General features: G+C 39.3%; 1 protein-coding gene across 1 annotated transcript in view; it reads left to right on the top strand.

The window, feature by feature from the left end:
* sNPF-R (short neuropeptide F receptor) overlaps positions 1 to 18,421 on the top strand; it is a 41,009-nt gene extending 22,588 nt beyond the window's left edge. The window contains exon 3 of the mRNA XM_018102628.3: positions 16,228 to 18,421. The gene's annotated coding sequence lies outside the window, so the exon portion shown is untranslated. The remainder of the gene's footprint in view (positions 1 to 16,227) is intronic.
* Positions 18,422 to 19,647: the final 1,226 nt, after the last annotated feature.

The raw sequence follows: 19,647 nt of genomic DNA, 5'->3' as shown, positions 1-19,647 counted from the left end.
TAAAAGTGGCCAAGTGCGCTGTAAAATCGAAAGAGCCTGATTAAACCAATACTACAATAAATCGTTGCATATAAAAATCAAGCATAATGCGCCACGCCCCCTCTGCTTTATTCATGTGTGTGTGCGTGTGAATTTAATGGCAACAATAAGAAGGTCGTTGGCTGGATATCAAACACCCACACTTACACATACACTCAGACATATGTACATAATATGATATCAATATGTACTTACAGTCACAGCGTAAAATCTTTGGCCGTAAAATAAAATGTTTGCCCTAAGCGATCTGAGTTCAGTTCTTAAATTCGGCTACGTCGTCTCATGAAGCATGTGTTTCATTTGGCTAGTGTCTCTCTCTCTCTCTCTCTCTGTGTGTGTATTTAATGAAACACGTTTATATTTTCCAACATTCACATCAATATGTGTATTAGCTAAAACGGATTGATGCTGACGACAGCTGCTGCATAAGCCAGTTTGACTGACAGCCCGACAGTCTGCCAGTTGAAGGAAATAAAAGCGATTAATGAAGTTCCCGATGCCAAATGGCGAATGGTAAATGGCAAATGGCAAATGTCTAATTGACGTTGGCCATCGGTTGTCTCTCATGTGCGCCTCCTTGTGTGGGGTGACTGGCTTTGCACAAACTGTAATCGATAGCGCAACAGCAGCAGCAGCAGCAGCAGCTGTCTCAGGGACTCAGAGTAGTTATGTATGTACGACAGCCTGGCATTAAAGGGCAAATCTCTGTTCTTAACTAAATGACAAGTGTGTGTGCGTAGTGATAGTGGCACTATGAACTACTCTTTATAATATATTGGGTATATAACTATATGAGAATATCGTTTACGTAATGAAATATTATCATATCGGTTAGTTGCAGAGCAGATAAATTTTTATTTATCCTAGTCTTAAATGTAGTTTAACATTAAGAGTAGCTTAACGTAAATATATGTTTAACAGTCGTAAATGTTATTTAACATAAATACTAGCTTAACAGGAAGACAGCCATCTTAATTAGGCAGAACTGTTAAAAGACTCAGTCGTGAACAGGAAGGTCTGGATATCATAACAGTGGTCTGTTAGCTTCGATTGCATAAATATGGAATGTATAACAGTTGAATATGCGCTGTATTCAAAGCAGCTTAATGTTAGCTTACATACCTGCACATATACCCACGATACTTATATACATACATATATAACAGTTATACACTTACATTAAATAGAAAGATGTTTACCTACAGTTATGTTGGCAATGAAAACTAACATGTTTATGTAATTTGACATACTTAATAAGCAATGTAAATGTGTGGGGTTTCTCTTAATTTCTATTTATATTTGCATATAAATTCAAAGAAATAAATTTGGTATTCGTTTAGAAAAATAATTATTTAGTTAACTAAACCCTGTATTTAGCTATAGTACAAAAGTTTCATTAGAGTATAATTAAATAAAATTGCAATTGCCGTTTTAACTTTACAACTTATCAAGGGGTGTGAGATTCGAGTTAGCTTAGTAATGTAAAACTCAACACGTTCCACATAAACATGTGTGCGTTTGCATGTGTGTATGCGTGTGTGTGTGAGTGTGTGTGTCTGCGGTATGTACTTATATCCACATGGCTCTATTTTTATTCCCGTTGCCCGTGTCTAATCAGCCTAATGTGTGAGGTGAAAAGGGAAAACAACATTTTCATTAGAGCTGCGTTGCTTTCGCCGGCATACCTGATTCTGCTACCCGCTCCCACTCCCCCCCTGGGCCATGGCATTGCCAGGCCAATTAAGCAATTAAGTTAACAAGCTTTTATTATGTTGTATGGCCAACGAGCGAGGTAGCCGGGAACAATGAGCGCTTCGGGCTGGGAGCACTCTGTCAGCCAGGAAGTTAGCCAAGGTGTTGAGCAAACAATTAGACGAGGCTGAAGAAAAACAACATAGGTAAGAAACTATTAGGCCGATGGAAATACATTCACGACTGAAAGTGGTCAGGATTAGGTGAGAAAAGCATTCCGCAAATGAGGCCGCTATCACGACGTGGTAAGCCCGCATCACCTGTCTGCCCACATGTGCCAACACCTGCCGAATGGCACATGGAATTTATGAGCTTAAAGTTTTCTACCAACTGTTTTTTTTCCTTCTCTCTCTTTCTCACTCTGTCTCTCTCTCAACCACAAGGCCATGTCCCTGGTGTTTGGGCGCTTAAAACAAAAACTCGGAGCATACATCAAAATAAAATTGATGGTCATAAATTTCATTCGATAAAACGGGGGGGCAGGGCCCAAAGTTCGCCCAGTTACTACGAGTAGATGATAAATAAATCATAAAAATTACGCCAAAATACAATAAATTTGGGAATGTGCCTCCTAGTCAAAATAGATACCCTCATTTAGGCCGTCTCTCCGTGTTCGCTGTGCACTGTGGATAGCGATTATGCTGGGCCGAAGAGCTTCCAGGGATCGCCGACTGTACTCCCCCTGTTATCCTTCTGTCTTCTACTGCAAACAAACAGTTGAAGCATTTAACTCACTCATCAAAAGTGCCCGATACGACTGTTGCCATGGCCCCAAGGAGGTGGGAAATGCTGATCCATATTCCGGGCACGTAGCTCATAGCATTGCCGAATTTTCATTTCGCCTTGCTGTCAATTCACACTGGGCTGAATGCCGCAGATAGCTGAACAAAGTTCCACAAAGACAAAAAATCTCTCACATCGATATCTTATGGGAATTCCTGAAAGAGATTTACATGCAAATATTTGAGATTTATTAACGACAAAATATATTTAATTTGATAACAGTTAAATCTATTTTTTATTCATGATGATCACATTCGTGGCATTCAAATCCACGTTTAAATATGTGGGATTTATACATATATTTTAAGATGTTAATCTTTATACAATATATATTGTTTAACATGAAAGATTTTCTCAAACTCAAACCTTAATTATTGACTGGAATATTGTAATGCTTTAACTAAAAAGTATTTATGTAAAAACGAGCTCTTTACAATTTAATTTTATTCAATTTATTTATTGCTTACTGTTACTGAAATTGATGTAAGCAATACTGGATGCAGTCTGTTAAGATAACAGCATATTAAAGTTAACAGTTAGCTCTGTTAACATAGCAGAAATTAATCAGTAAATACGATTTTGTTTGTTTAGAATTGTGTTTTTCTCTTTTTGAATTTATACTTTCATGTTTTGCTAAAAGTCCATGGAGAGGTTGTTAATTTACTGAAAAAATATTTGTTTTCTTGCTTTGGGCCAAGTGTGCGGAGCACGTGACGACGTTTAATGGGCATTTGCAGCTGACTGTGTTATTGATGGGAAACGTCTATAAAAGCGAACGGCGTTTATGCCCAATTAAATTGGGCAAGAAGTGTCGAATCGAGTTATACAAACACACAAATATATACATATATAAATATATACATATATATGTATGTTGGGAGAAATGCGTATAATTGTAGGGCGTGGCAGCGCTGCCTGCACGTGCGCCCTCTCAGTGTGAACTTCAGGTGTGCTGAAAACGGATGCGGATGGCAAACATTGGTCAGCACGTGGCGAGTCCTGGCGGAAGATTGTTCGGTTCAACAGAGTTCAGCATAAATAGTGAGTGCTTCTATATAATTTATGACCCGCCGAGCACCACACATGGCACACACGGCACGCACCACTGACCACAAAAGAGCTGGGTCGCCAGATTGGCAGCCGGACCGGAGGCGTTGCTCGCTCCACACCCGATGACAGTTCTGCGAATTCTTTGAGTTGTGCTGTCAGCACGGCTTAATGCCACTTAATATGAGCCACAGGCTCTGCTGCCGGGCGCGAGGCGGATGCGCGTTTATTAGCAACTTTATCAACAGTTAATTAAATTTCGTGTTTAATGATTCGAGCAGCAGCAGTCGAGCAGCGGCAACTTGGCGAACTGCTTGCGGCTTGGCTCTTATTAAAGTTGAAAAGGCAATTCAGGCCAACTCAGCTGAATGCATTGCCCGCTGCCTGATGGCCTTTGCCAGTTGCCTTTTGCCTATTGCCTGGAAATGGCCAAGTTAATAATTACAAGTGAAATGAAACGAAAAACGCCTTTTAATAACTGCCTCAGCAACAGCCCAGAGTGGGCTATAATTCGGTCAGGGCTTCAGTCTTTTCATGTCCATTCTGCAAAACGATTGCCAAAGTGTGAGTCTCCATTCAATAATTATCTAAATTGTATTTTATTTTGCCAAATTGGGCTTTAAACTCCCTTTATTCACATTCACATTCACATTATATTCGCTTTCTCTTCCAAGTTCCATTGAAATTTGAGTCTTATTTGAGAGCGTTTGTCAATCTCGTGCTACCTGTGCAGCTTCCCTTTCAAATCCAATTTAACTGCTTGTAATTTTATATCTGCCTCGTCGTCCTGGCGAACAAAAACCCTTGCGTCTACAATCATAATACGTATACTTAATGTTAACACAATCCGTGCCTGTATGAATAGTAAAGGCCGTTGGCCGTAGGCGGAGGCGGAGGCAGAGGCAGAGGCGTCGCCTCTATCAAGGATTTCGGCTTTGTCATTGCGCTGCTGTAATAATTATGCAGCGGCGAGCATAAAAAGTTCATACAAAATCAGAGGGAAATGCCTGGCCCATGGAGACAATATGTAAACAGGTGTAGCCAAAGGGAATATACACTGAGAGAAAATCCCAATTGATACTATGAATCACTGAAAAAACTCTCATGTAAGTCTAAAGAAAAACGAAAAAATTCTTATGTATTTTTAAAGTATTTTCTTTCATTTCTTTGTTTTTCGCAATGCCGAAAGTTCTCTCTCAGTGTATGTTTCGGGTCTGGCGCAACTCATCGAGGCGTTGTAATTGCGTAGAAGCACGAAACACCTGTCAGCGGGCGGCGCTTGAACTGCTCGGGTTCGGGACTTGGGAGCATGTCAGAGCTGCCCAGCTAAGGCAGGCCTCTGCATGAGCTGTCAGACTAGGCGACAACAACAACAACAACAACAACAACAACAACAACAACAACAAAGACAATCATTTGAGTGTTTATTTTTTTCAACGTCATTTCTTAATTTATGTGCGAGCAGCAAAGAAAGCGCAAGAGAAAACTGAAGGAAACTGAATGGGGGAAAGTAAACAAAGACATCTCTCGACATGGTGGTCATAATTTTCAAGCATGATGCGAAACAATATCAGCCCAAGTGGCAGGACACCGAGATACCCTATAAATCATAAACGAACACAATAGAAATGTTGTTAACCCCCTTTGTACCAAGTTATATGAGCGACGGCCCATTATACTCAGTAACATTTTTTGCGAATGGGTAGGTACATCAGCTTTATGCAACGGACAAAGAAAATCTATGCAAAAGTAGTAAAAACTTTTACTTTGCTAAATGCCAGTTGAAAACTTTCGTGGAAGTCGGAAGAACGAAGGAACGAAAGAAACTCGGTTGGAAGGCGAAGAATTCTGGCAAAGAGCATTACAAAAGTTCTTAAAAATATAACCATAAATGCGCCAGAAAGGCAGCTGGGCCCATTCCCTTTGAGGGCAGGCCAGTTGTCTGGGCGTGTCCGCACAAAAAATGTGTAAAAAAAGTAAAAGAATATATATATGTATATATATGGAAAAGCTGGCAGCTGCACGCCCTATAATTTATGGTCCAGGTACACACATAACTCTGCCTCAAGGTATTACAGCTAAAAAAAAAAACAAAAACATGCCAAACAAAAGCGACAGAGCTGTAAAGTTTAGGCGGCTAGTTGATGCTCTGTGAATTTCAGGAAATATCTATATTCTCTCTAAGCCAAAATTTACTTAACCTTTTAGGGCCCACGCCTTTTTCCTGTCCAGCAAAAACTTTAGGTCGGTGGAAGTCATTAATGCGTTTTTTTTTTGGCTATAATTAATGCAGCTGTCTTTCTTGGCCGAGAGTCAATCACATTAGCCAAGAGCCAAGTCGAAGAAAAAGTAATCAGAAAAGTTGACAAAAACCGAAGTGAACATTATCATTATTTTAATCAGAGTTGGCAGCTCGATTGCGATTGATATCACGAGAGCCAGCTCTCTGGGACAGCCCTGCCCTGCCCTGTCCTGGGCCGTGATAACTATGCTTCACTCCTATGCCACTGGCTCGCATTGTTTTGTATTTTATTTTATTTCATTTTACGAGCGACAGCTCGTCAACATGCTGAGGACCTGCATGTCATTATGGCTCGAGGGAGACTGGGTCGGGATTTCGGTCTCGGTCTCGGTCTCGGTTTTGGTTTGCTTCTTAGAAATGGATGTGCGATTCCACACATGAGTGCGAAACAATCATTCATTTTACGAGCCAGCGAACTTTTTTCCCGCTGTTTTTATACTCATTCACGAAGTGAATTAGTATATTGGTTTTGTGCAATGTCCGTCTTGCTGTCCGTCCGTCCGTCCGTCTGTCCGTCTGTCCGTCTGTCCGTCTGTCCGTCTGTCCGTCTGTCCGTATGAACGCAGTTCATTTCGCCGCTATTGAAGCTAGAGACTTGAAATTTGGAACACATACTCGTGTATAGCTCCGATTTATAAAGTGTTAAAATTTTCCCGATCCGCCCACTAGGGGCGTGGCAAATCGGAAAATGCATTTTCCGATATACCAGAAATCATGTTAGTTGAAGAGCTAGAAAGTTGAAATTTGGTATGTAGATCCGCGTTGACCCCCCAAGTCCAAAAAGCTATGGTGGATATATCTACGCCCATTGGGGGCGTGGCAAATCAGATAAAACTGTATCTCCTAAAGTTCTAAAGCTAGAACGTTGAAATTTCGCACGTGAGCTAATGCTATAATTCTATAATGACTGATGGAAAAATTTTATGTCTACGCCTACTGTGGGCGTGGCAAATCGGACCTGAAGATATAGTAATTTTTCAAATTTGGCTATATTTTAGGCACTATTGATGCTAGAGACTTGTAATTTGGTATATATACGCGAGTTGACCACCCAAGTCCAACAAGCTATGGTGGATATATATCCGCCCAAAGGGGGCGTGGCAAACCGCAAAACTTTATATCTCCTACAGTTTAAGACCTAGAAGCTTCAAATTTGGATAGTTGAGTTACTGGTAACCTCCTCTATCGATGCCCCAAAAATAATTATCACGCCTCTTTGGGGGCATGGCATATCGAAAAATACCCTGTAATTTTCACATTTTTTGAGCGTAAGCATTCAAATTTCGCATTTACGTTACCGTTAGCTCTTTCTAAGAACTGGCCAAAAATGATGTGTCTACGGCCACTAGGGGCGTGGCAATCGGCATTTGTAGTATCAAATTACGACATTTATATGCCTGAGCTATCTATGTATGTACATGTATATACAAATAGGCTTAATAGGCATTGATAACACGGAAGGAAACATTTTTATAAAATTTAAAAATAAAATTTAAATATTTAAAAAATATAAAAGAAGCTAAAATAACAAAATTTTCAATTTACAAAAAAGAGTTTTCCGCGGGATTTGAACTCGCACCCAAGCCATGTTTGTCAAAATAACAAAAACATATTTAGCCGGCGCCTTTGCCGACAGCGCTACCGCCTACTGTCAACAATAGTAATTAAAATGAAATCCAAAAATAAGATTCTTGTTATGAGAGTAGCGGATGGTAAATTCAAAAACAAAGCAAAAACAAATCAGTCTCATTTCAACGCTAGAGTATGCATTTATGTGTACATACATACACACATACAAATGAGCGCGTGCATAAGAAAGGCTGGAATGCTTGATGCTACATATGCGTGCAGACTTATGTATGTACATACATATACATGCATATATGCGTACATACATATATGAGGGCTTTTTAAGAAGAATAAAATATCTATTTTATAAAAAACGAAATATGTATGAAAAAAAAAGAAACTCAACCCTGATGGAGACTTGAACCTCCGCCACTCTAACATAACTTGCGACGCCTTTAGCGCCCACGCTATTGCTTTGCTTTGCAAACTGGTAGCTAAAATACAATAAGGTAATAACAGAGCGTCATCTGACAAAACTACAACAACAGCTAGAAAATCCAGAAATCATCGCAATTCTTAGAATGCTAAAGAGCGCGCTTTTGTAATGTAAGCAAACGCTAAAGAATCTGCAATAGGTGTGACCGAAAGCTATTAACGAAAATTACCATACATTTGTACTCAAAAAGTGCACGATCAATATAATAATTATCGATTACTCGATAAAAATTACCAAAAGCTACAATATAATCAAAAAGCATAATTGTTTTGTACTAATTTTTTTTTAAAGCCAAATTAAATTAAATTTACAAAGGGACTGTGAATGAGTATTCCGCAGTCGGTAGCGCCCGACTGCAACGTTCTTACTTGTTTTAGACCAGCGCCACAGACAACATCAATTCGGAGGCGTTTGATGAAGCTGGCTTTTTTTTATGTGACGTGAGATTATAGATATATAAAATCGTAGTTGAATTCAAACAAGTGTTGAGTTTGCAGATTTGACTACAGAATAATATATTTTGCAGACTTTAATGTGGTATAGGTTAACATGGAAATGTGAAAAAGGAGTTGGCCTTAACTCGAAGAAGTTTACATAACTTGAATCACTCCACAGTAATCACAGTCGCAGTAATCGATGAGACAAATATCATTATAATATATATTGAATATTATCTGGCTGTCAGCTCTGCCTCTGCACTTCCTGCTGCTTGTTCGATTTGTCGCTATGATTTGCTTCCTCTCTTAGCCCCGCCCATCAACGTGCTTGGCATATCAATCAAATCTTGTCACGAAATCCCTGCCTGGGTAACTTATACATTATTTAATCGCTGTGAGTGAATTAAAATTGAAATTCCCGCAGTTTTCTATCCCTCTCCCTCCCTCTCTCACTCTGTCTCACTCTCAGACTCTCTTTGAGTAATGAGCTGATGTCGGTTTTGCGCCCTGTCCACATACATTAATACGCACTGTACGCATGCCGCAGCCAAATTAATTTTATTTTATAAACTCTCAAACAGACCGCAGCGAGGGTCTAAACAGGGTCGGCCGGGGCAAATGGAGCAGCCGGAGCAGCTGGAGCAGCTGAAGCAGCTGGAGTGTGAGTCTGTGATAATTTTCACAAAATATAGCAAAAGAGATGTACTTGTAAAGAAGCGAGGAATTTAATGTTGTTTAAAATATGCGACCAAGTGCAGACAGGCCCCGAGACAGGAGCTGCAGGCCGGCATGCCCCTGTGATGTTCCTGTGTGAATTCAAGTTAATATTTTGAATAATGCTACATAATTTAAACACATAAGCGACTAGGGCCATTCGCAATTTATGAACACAAATATCTCAGCGACTCCAGCGGTGACAACAAGAGCAAGGACAACAAGACTGCGGACAGTGGAGAGCGGAGAGCGGACAGCGGAAATGTAGTTCTCACAATGTTCAAGTTCACAGAGCTCCCTGGATAGCGCCGGGCAAATTGCTCATCATTTTTCTTGGCAGGGCAACCAAATTAAGCGCCGGCCCTCATAAGTAATGGAATGCGCAAATAAATGAAGTTCTTCCCAGCTGTTCCGGTGTCCCACTGTTCCGCTATTCCGCTGTCGGACAGTTATTTAGTACTTGAAATTTTTCAGATTTTCCCTTGCATCTGAAAATCATGTGAGCTGGCAAACAGTGTTTTCCCTTTGCGAATTTGTTCTTTTAAATATAATATTTATATGAATTACTCTTGTCCTAAGCCAGTCCTAAATATGTGAATGAATGTTTAGCCCAAAGCGGCTTACAAACGAGAGGCCACACAGACAGTTATGTAAATAAGACGAGGTAGAGAGAGGATTAGGGTAAGCACAAAAAGAGACACCGAGAATGACACAGAGAGAGAGAGGGTGAGGGAAAGAAGATTTATTACACCACAACTGAAGAGCACAAGCGAGCAGACCCACATAGTAGAGTTCATGAAAATCGCATAGAAGAGTCATTTTTCAGTTTTTGCTCATCCCACAGCGCGGCAAAAAGCAAATCTAGCCTGGGCATAAGACTGAAAACATTATTTGTTGATGCGCCACATCGAATCCAAGCAGGAAAATCTCTGCAGCTGTGTTGACTTAATGAGAACCACATAGTGCGGCGGTGATAGGGCGTGCGGAGTCATCACATATCTATATGGCAAAGCAGAAAACACAGTTATATGTGCATTTGCCAAATAACTCAATAATCAACTGAGTTCATGTAGAAAACTTTTCAGCTGTGGCAATTGGAATTTCAAAAATCGATTGATATCGATTCGTGCCGAGGGAAAGATAAACTTTATTGATCTAGGTCGAGTAGATAACGTCTTCAGCAGCAGGAGCTATATATTAATTAGTAAATAATGCTATCTCACTCGCAGCTGACGAGCATTTGAAACTTGATATGAAACAATTTCGAGCTGACAACAAAACAAAGCAAAACAACAATAAAAACAAAACAACAAAAGACAACAACAGCAAAAAAAGGTCTCCCATCGAGCCATCGAGCCCAATCCACGGCGGGAGAGCTGGCGCCTGTTGAAGCCTTTTTGCTTGTCCGCTCTGTTGTCACAAGCACAACAAATATTTGCATTTGCGCTGCCCGGAATATACATTTATGTAAATACAGTGAGACTACACTTTAATGAACTCGCCGAGCACGCATAGCACAGCAATTGAAATAGCTGCAAAAGTGCAGTAGAACAAATAGAATATTTAGTTTCGTAAGTGAAACAGAATTCAAAAGAAGTATGAAATATGGATGCATATGTACATGCGTACATATATATATATGCTTAATGAAAATGTTAACGGTACTATGCATACATTTCTATTATGTGCTGGGCGTGCTTACGCACTCATTAACTTGCCAAGTTATTTGAGGATCTGGTTGAGCTTTGGCCTCTGCGTGGGCACACACCCACACCCACACCCACACCCACACACACATACACATACATAATTTGGGTACCATGATGTAATTTAAATCTATGGTAATATATGCAACAATTAAAAATACATCAGTTTACTTTCCCGAGCCGAGCTGAGGCTGGGGCTTAGCCCATTGTCTACTTCCGGCTGTCCTTTTTGCATTAAAGCGACATCTTTTTAACTCATTAAATTTCATTGCATACTCTCTAAGCGAGTGTGTGTGTGTGTGGGTGTGGGTGTGCGTGAGTGTTTAATGTTCTGCTGTACTTTGCATTTGTAATATTTAAATGGCTTTTTGCTCGGCACTTTCTATAATTATTTCGTGGTGCGCGCATAATTTCAAAATAAAAAGCGATGACAGAATTTTAGAGTTTGTTAATAACATCAAACGGATGATGTCACACATCCAGTTAACAGATTCCAGCCTGCTGATAGCCTAACCTGGCTATCAGCTCGAGCTTCATTTCAAGTGTTTTTCTTTTTTATTTACTTATTTGTGTGTGTATGTGTGTGTGTGTCCGTCCGTTCGTCTGCCTAATTAGCAACTCATTTATTTTGGCATGGCGCCTGCTGCTCACTATATTTAGCATGCGATTCATTAAAATGAACATTCGCCAGCACGTCCGCAGGTTGTGCATGTCCTGTCTGCATGTGCCGTGCTTTTGGGCCGAGAGTCCTTCTGGCCCAGCGCCGCCCACGCGGAAAACAGCTTGTCTATGGCCGGCCGCTAATTGAGGCAACTTAAAGGCCATTCCCGGCCCGCTCGGCGCCATAAAGCAAAGTTTAAGATGAGCTGCCTAATAGACAGTAAATTTTGGCCAGCTGACTGACGGCCGGGCACTGGCGTAACCCTGGCTAAGAATCAAAGAAGAAAATCGCAAAAGGGGCGAATAGAAAGAGATAGGTAGATAGATAGATAGATCTACTAATTGCCAAAAACTCATTAGCAGTCTTCATTAATTTAGTATATACTATCAAGTATTAATTGTATTTATTTATTATCTGCTATTTATAGTAATATAATGAGGCTATGGAGTAGGTGGTTCAGGAACACAGAAATGAATTATTAAGAGAGGTTGATCTATTAATTATCATAAACTCATTAAATGTCTAATTTAGTATTTATTAAATACTTAGTATATAGAGCACGCGGTGCAGAATCAAGGAAATCAATTGTGAAAAGGATAGATCGTTAGAGGTAGATCCAACTAATTAGCTGTCTAATTCAATAACGATAAATACTTCTTATAATGGTATATAGCATTTAGAATGTAGCATTTTGTATATTTTGTACTTTATGAACTATATAGGTGAGGCAGGGTCAAATAAATTATGAAAGAGAGACACACAGATGGATGCATCTGCTAATTATAATAGTTGCTCTTCTAATTGTTATATCTGTTGGCCTGATTCGGTATTTACTGTTTATTATGTATTGTATTTAACATTTCTTGCTTTGTACAGGGTATTGGATAGTTATGCTACCTACCTATGCTCACGTTTGTTTTTTCAATTCCACTATATATGACAGTCATGCTTAAAAGCTCCTCTCAGCTGCTCTACTTATGAGCTCGCACAATGACTGCTTTGCTTCCATTGTGCTGAAGCGTATGCGCAATAATTTAGTTATTGCGTATACGCCCGTTGGGCCGCTCTTTGTTATTTGTCGAGAAAATACAATGGAGGTAGCTACAGTGCTGACGGTGTATCAAAGCCATGCTTTGTAGTTGTTAAATGTTTCTTAGCTTCGTTTTATTTACTCGCACGGTTAATGATTTATTTATTGCGCTGTGCGCCGTGTGTGCTGCGGCGATGTAGCTAAATATTTTATTGCTGTTATTATTGATTTTGCTGGGCTGTTAGCGGCGAGCTCTTTGTCAAATGCCAGCATGAAAGCAAATGTTGCCCGCCAATAAAACTGTAAAAGAGCAAACAAAACAACAACAAAACAATAAACCGAAACTTTTGGCGCCCGAGCCGAGCTGGAGAAAAGTACTGCAATTAAAATTAATTACATAAACATCAATGTGCCGCTGGCAATTAATGTTCCACCTCACAGATGTAGTTCCTCTCATCTCAACGGACCGCAACACACCTTCCTCCAGGCTGCACGAGCTCGCACACCCATCCTGGTCAAGTCTCGCCCACGGGCTGGGTTCGGTTCGGCTGGGCTCAACTTTGCCGCAGAGCCCGTCCGATTCCCGCAGTGCCCGCACCCACAAGCCAAGTTGACAATAATGAATACTTAATAAAGTGGCATTAAAGGTAGTTGCCCGGATCCCGTTCCAGCACTCTGCACTGTGTGCAAAAGGCGGCCAAAGGACCGAATTCCATAGAAGGCTCAAGGCAAAGTTTACCTTTGTTCTGGAGTTCAGTTCCGCATTTCTTATTTGCTAGTTGTGGCTGGCTGGCTGGCTGGCTGAAATTTCATTTCAATTATCAACGGCAGAGCCGCTCGGGTCGCCTTAATGTGGGTTGTGGGCCGTCCTTAAAGGTTCCGCATTGGGGATTTCTTAATGAATATTTATTTTAATGCTAAACATTTTACACTTCAGCACTGTGGCGCCCCGCAAATGATAAACAATATTTGAAATTTCATTTGAGCAACCTTATGGGCGAAGCTTGAATTATAATTATCGTAAACAATAAATAAACAATAAACCAAATCGACAAAACAAGATTTGTGTGTCTGTGTTTGTGTGCGTTATGGAAAATCAACATAGTTGTAAGAAGCGCACAGCAAGGCAGAAGAACCGAAATCAATACATTCGAAATTTGATTACGTGTTGAGGCCTGACCTAAGTCTGAGCTGAGCGTGAGCTTGATTAAGCCTATTGGCTAAACTAATGCTAATTAGCCTACACACAGAAGAGGCGAACTTTTTCCACACACGGTTCGTAAAGAGCGTCGCATTTGACTTCGTATGCGCTCGGGCCGCTTGCTTTTAGGCTCGATCGACAGAAATAAGGCGCCTCAACATCAGTGCGCTGCGAGCGCTCAGCCGCGGTGGTTGAAACTCAAACGAAGGTCTGCTATGCACGATTCTTTTCTTACTCCGCTCTTACTCTCTTCCAGTGACTCTGTACTCTCTCGCATACAAATATGTTTCTATGTATGCGTGCGCAAAGAGCAACGAAAGCAACGAAAATTAATATTTGCTCATCAAGAGGTCCCGTTACTTCCTTGCTTAGTAGAAGAGCATCATGAAAGCTGTTGCCTCTCTCAACATGTTCATTTTTATTTGCCGGCTGAGTAAAAAAGCATTTTCACACACTGAGAGTCCTTTGCACGCATGTATAAGCATTTTATGCCTATGTGCGAAACTCTAACCTATGGAAATTGTTTGTTATTTTGGCAGACTTCTTGCCAGTGCTGCCAGCCTTTATTGTGCAAAAAATATGTATTTCGTGGGTAGGTGTTAAGAAAAAGCTGAAAGACAAATTTAAATGTTAAATCAACTTGTATAGCCCACTATAGGATTTATTAATAAATATTATTACATTTTTCTGTGATTATCCATAGACTTAAAACATAATTTAAAATTCAGATCACTTCCTCTACAAATAGACTTTAATACAAAAAGAAAGTTCAACCGGAAATTCGTCTCAAATTATAACTATTTTCTTGAATTTTTGATTAACCCAGGAATTTGCTCATTATTTTTAGCATTTCGATGAATTTTAATTGAATGCCAGCAAATCTGTTCAGTCATTGGGCGGGCCTATAACTGAAAGTCAAAGGTTAGGCAAGGACTGGAGGCAACTGAATCGAAGCGCGAATTAATAGAAATTCAAAGCACAAAAACAAATTTGATCAGAATATTTCGGCAGAGTTTTTGGTATGTGGCATATTAAACTGTGAATCTCAGCTCACCTGACTGTGTGCACGTGAGCGGAGCGGAAAATCAAATTAAAAATCCAGGAATGCAATCAAAACAAACACAGAAAGAATCGAGAAAATATTTTCATTAAAATCTTTCTTGCCTTGTTGGTAACCGAGCAAGGAAATTGTATTTGGTTTTTATTTGGCAGACGACAAATGCGTTTAATTATGAACGGAAATGCAGCTCAGATTCAGAATTTTTAATAAGAGTATAATATGTCACAAAAGCAAGAGTGAAATTTAAATTTTATTTTTGTTAAAAAGGAAAGCAACTTTGCAAAGGAATTCTTTTATTTATTTATCTTTAGATTTGTGCTTAACTTTTAGTATCACATCTTTTTTATATGTATGTAGCCACACCTTTACTCTTCCGCACTGTCTCTCTGTTCGTCGGCATTTCAGTCAGTCTTGAGTCTTTTAACAGTGATCTGTTAAATCGAACCACAGCTGTGCCTTCTCTTTCGCTCTCACACCTCTCGCTTTGCAGTAACAGAAAAATGACTGCCTGTTGTCTGCTCTCATTGGCTAGTTCTTTTCCTTCCTCTGCTAATTGAACTTAACAGTTACTCAAGCCTATGTTATGCTAACATTTAATGTTAACAGCAATCTATTTTAACAATATTTTCACATATCTACAAAGTGTAAAACTTAAACTTAAAAACAATACTACTTAGGCACTGAGTCAGATCCAAATTCCAACTTATTACCAAGTAGTTCATATAATAGCCTTGCCTTCCAACTAACTCTACGCATTTTACTGCAATGTAACATTTGTTTTTCTTTGTCCACATCGATTTGTCTGCTTTGTAAGTATAAGCGGGTAATGAAACAGTTGAATTATGGTCAGTAATTATAATTTTAATAAGCTTCGCTGCGGAATGTCAATGCTGCGTTAAGTAATATTAGTTTATTAGGAGTGTGGGCAGAGAAACAACAGAGGAGCGCCATGGCCATGGCCTCGAGCGAGCTGCAACAAGTGGCTAATGCTAATTGCAGCCAGCGGGTGCTGTCCGACCCCAGTGTGGGCGTGTCCGTTGGAAGTATTTTTATTCACTCACTCGTCTGCTGCTCATTTGCCTTTTGGCCTTGGCAGTGGTGATTAACACGCCATGACATGGTCATCATGTCGACGCCGGGTGCAAAATTATGCGGCCGGATATATGGGTCAACTGAAGGCGGGCAGCGGAGAGGTGTTGGTGCTTGTCAGCATAATGCATTTGGCTCTAAGGCGCTGTGTTAGCCAAATAGAAATATGCTGCCTTAACAGTTATATCTACATATATGTATGTCACTACATATTCAATTGAATGACTGAGTGAGGTGTCCTGAATTTGTAAAATTTATGTAAAGCAATTTATTGCTTATGTAAACTCGAATCAATATGCATAAATATGTTAAAGTATTTTATTTCTCTCTCCCTTTTTCAGATTTTCGAAACCCATTTCTAGGCAGAGAAACGCGAGGACAGCGAATTGCCTGGGAATGTGGCATAAACTAAAATGCCGGAGCATGGGCGCCTTGGCGAGTGGGTGTGGCTGTAGTCCTATTGTGCGGCGCGAAAAGTGCTGATAAATGCCAAATAAAGTGACAACGATGCGAAAATTGCTGCGCTGGAACAGAGAACGGAGGACAGAGAGCAGAGCGCGGAGAACATGGAACAGAGCCCCCAAGCAATTGGCTCAAGCAGCTTCTCAAATCGTTGATATCAAGTCTCTAAGTGCGCCGACTGCGGCAGTCTGCGTGTCATCTAGGCAGGCCCCAAAGGCGTTAACAACCAATTCCAAACATACTCCACAGTATATATACATACATATATAGGTATATATATACCTACAGCACCTCGGTTACCTCGCTGCCTTGCAGGGAGTCAAGAGAATCCATTAAAATGCTGGCATCCTTTACGGTTCGCCTATATGCGTCACTTCCATTTCAATTTCAAATTTGTGCATAACTGTCGCACGATTTTCCTCTTTTATTTTCACATTCTGTTGTTCTTGGTGGAATGAAAATTCGCCAATTGCGCGGAAATCTGTCAACGCAGACATTTGGCTTTCTGCGTAAAAAACAAAAACCACAACAAAAGGTAAATAGCTGAAGCCCAAAGAAAATAAGTTGCCCAACTTGGAATACCCCCAGAAAAAAAGAAAAAGAAAGAGAAAAAGAAGGCAAACAACGGCTGGCCAAACAGAGTAAGCCTAAGCCTGACATTGATGGGATTTGCGCAGGCCACAGCCACAGCCCGAGGAGGCAAACGTTGCTCGACCGACTGACAGGCTGACGGAGAATAGGCAAATTGGAACGGGACAAAGAGAATTAATTGAAATTTAACTGAGTGCTGGCAGAGAGATTAAAGAGTCTCGGCTATCTGAGATCGAGTCAATATTCCATTTCGATTCCCAAATCTTTCCCCAAGGAGACGGACGCGCTCACAAGCAGACGCCATGCGAAGCAAGTGAAAACTCTTAGATATAGTCAACAAGAACTAGTCGTTATTTCGATGTGTATTTCAATATGATATAATAGCAATGTAAGCCCACTCTGGGAAACTAATTAAACCAGATGTCTAAGCTAACTTAGTTCTAGGAGTACAGCTGTTCGACACGCTTGCATAGTATAATATAATTTAGCATACCAGTAAATTGCATATTTCGAGCTGCAAAACAAGTCTCGAGTGCTGCAATTGACGTGGAAGTGGAGGGGAGTGGAGAGGAGTGGAGTCGAGGCGAATAACCAAAAGTATTCAAAGTCCTGTTGACCATGAGCCCCAGTTTTTTTGAAAGTTGATGTCAGGCCATGTGGCCGACGTTGACAGACAATTATACTCTCAAATTGTTCTCCTGCAACTCAAGCCACATCTGCTGCATGTCCTGCAAATGAAGCTTTCAAAAAAATGTCAGCGACTTTTGTGTACTTTTGGTTTGCCAAATGTGAAGAGCTACACGGCGTATACGTAATGTGTGTTAGTTGTTAAGTGGAGTAGAGCATAAGCAAGACGAATTCCATGTTGACATGTGAAATGTTGTATTGTTGTATTCATCTGAATGTGACTATGACTTCGACTACGACTATGACTATGAATAAATAATTTATGAATATGAATACTCACGAAATTATTTGTCAGCTAAGCTAAGGGGTTTCAACGGAAATCTCAAATGAATTTTAGCGAAGAGTAAAAGAAGCCAAATATATATAAATATATTTTAATTCAAATAGACTTAGGCCAAGTATTGAAATGGAAGACCACTTCAATGAGAACCTATTTCATAAGGTTTGTGTTAATTGTAAAACTCAGTTAGGCAACATTTTAAAATACTTAACACTAGACTAAGCTGAAGACAAACTAAGCTAGAGAACAAGCATATGTCTAGTGTGTATGTGTGTATGTATATGTAGAAAACTCTATGTGAAAGACTCATAAGTAAAAAGTCTCAGACAAAATAAATAAATATTCAAGTAATCGCAAATTTTATAATTTTAAATGAATTTGTAAGTTGATCGTAATTTAGGCAGATTTCTAAAACGAACTAAGATACGATAAGCATCAAATACTACATGAATGTCTGTTGTATGTTAAACATTGACAAGGTAAATAAAGTATACAAAGTCTAAGCTAAATATTAACTAATATATACATAAATTAAAAAATTGAAAATCAATTTCTATTGCCAATAGCAACTCGTATTAATTAATTGTGCATAACAATATGCAAATTAAAATGTTTTAAATTGAACTAAACCACAGGCATAAAGTCGAGTAACGAATGAAATTAGATTTCAATTGGCAAATATGCAAATATGAATGTATATATATATATGTATGAATGTATATACAAGTATATGTGTTTGTATTAATATACTAATTGGAATTGTTAAGTGAAGAGTAAAAACAAAACAAAAACAAAAACCAAAGGAAGCCGTCACAGAAGAGTATTACAATTGATTTAGCTGTCAATAGAAACCAATTAAGTACATGTTTTAATTTTAATTGCAGCGGCAAATACAGAATGCGTTTTAACTTTGAATTAAATGAAATATTTAATAAATAATGAATGTTGAATAAAAAATGCATAAACATGTGGTTTTTCTGCTGTCTGATTTTTTGCTACTGCTGACTCGGCCAATCATTTAAAAAATGGGCAAAACTCACGCAATTTATTTGCTTGCCAAACTGCGCATCGAATCCGAATTCAAATTTAATGGCGCATGCAAAACTTAAAATAAATCGATTCATATCAGTAATGAACACGTTTCCAGGAAAATACAAGTAAATAACGATAGTAAGAGACTATTTATTCTGCGGCTTATATCATTTAATATACACAGAAATGCAACACGGAGAATAACTGAGTGAGCGGTGCTGCGAGCTGTGAATGCCATGCCGTATTAAATGGCGTAAACTGTGAAATAGGCACATTTATTTGGCTTGTTATGCGCTAGTGATTTTCGGCTAAAGCAACAAACATTTTCCATATAAAGTAGAGCAAGGCCGACGCTCACAAACGGAGCATGAGTTTGGGTATAGAGTACACCAATCGCCATCAAAGTCAAGTGTATTCATTTACTAACATTGTTAGAGTTAGATTTGATTTAGATATAATTTAATCACCTTATATTTTAGTCGAATTTCAGTTATTGCCATGAGCACTTACTTTCATTCTAAATAAAATAATAGTGTAATAGTTTACATATAAATTAATCTTCTGCTTTAAAGTCATTTGGTTGAAAGTTGTTAAAGGGACATTAAAGAGTCTCAGGACTCTGCAAATAATTTATTCATTTAAATTGTATTCCCAATTGTATTTGTTGCTCAATTTGTGACAGTAAAAGCATTTCCAAAAGAAATAAAAT

Source organism: Drosophila navojoa, chromosome 4 (assembly GCF_054131105.1).
Source record: "Drosophila navojoa isolate 15081-1374.11 chromosome 4, UAZ_NAV_1.0, whole genome shotgun sequence".
NCBI lineage: Eukaryota > Metazoa > Arthropoda > Insecta > Diptera > Drosophilidae > Drosophila > Drosophila navojoa.
The sequence above is the reverse complement of the archived record's forward strand: the minus strand, read 5'-3'. Positions and strand labels throughout refer to the sequence as shown.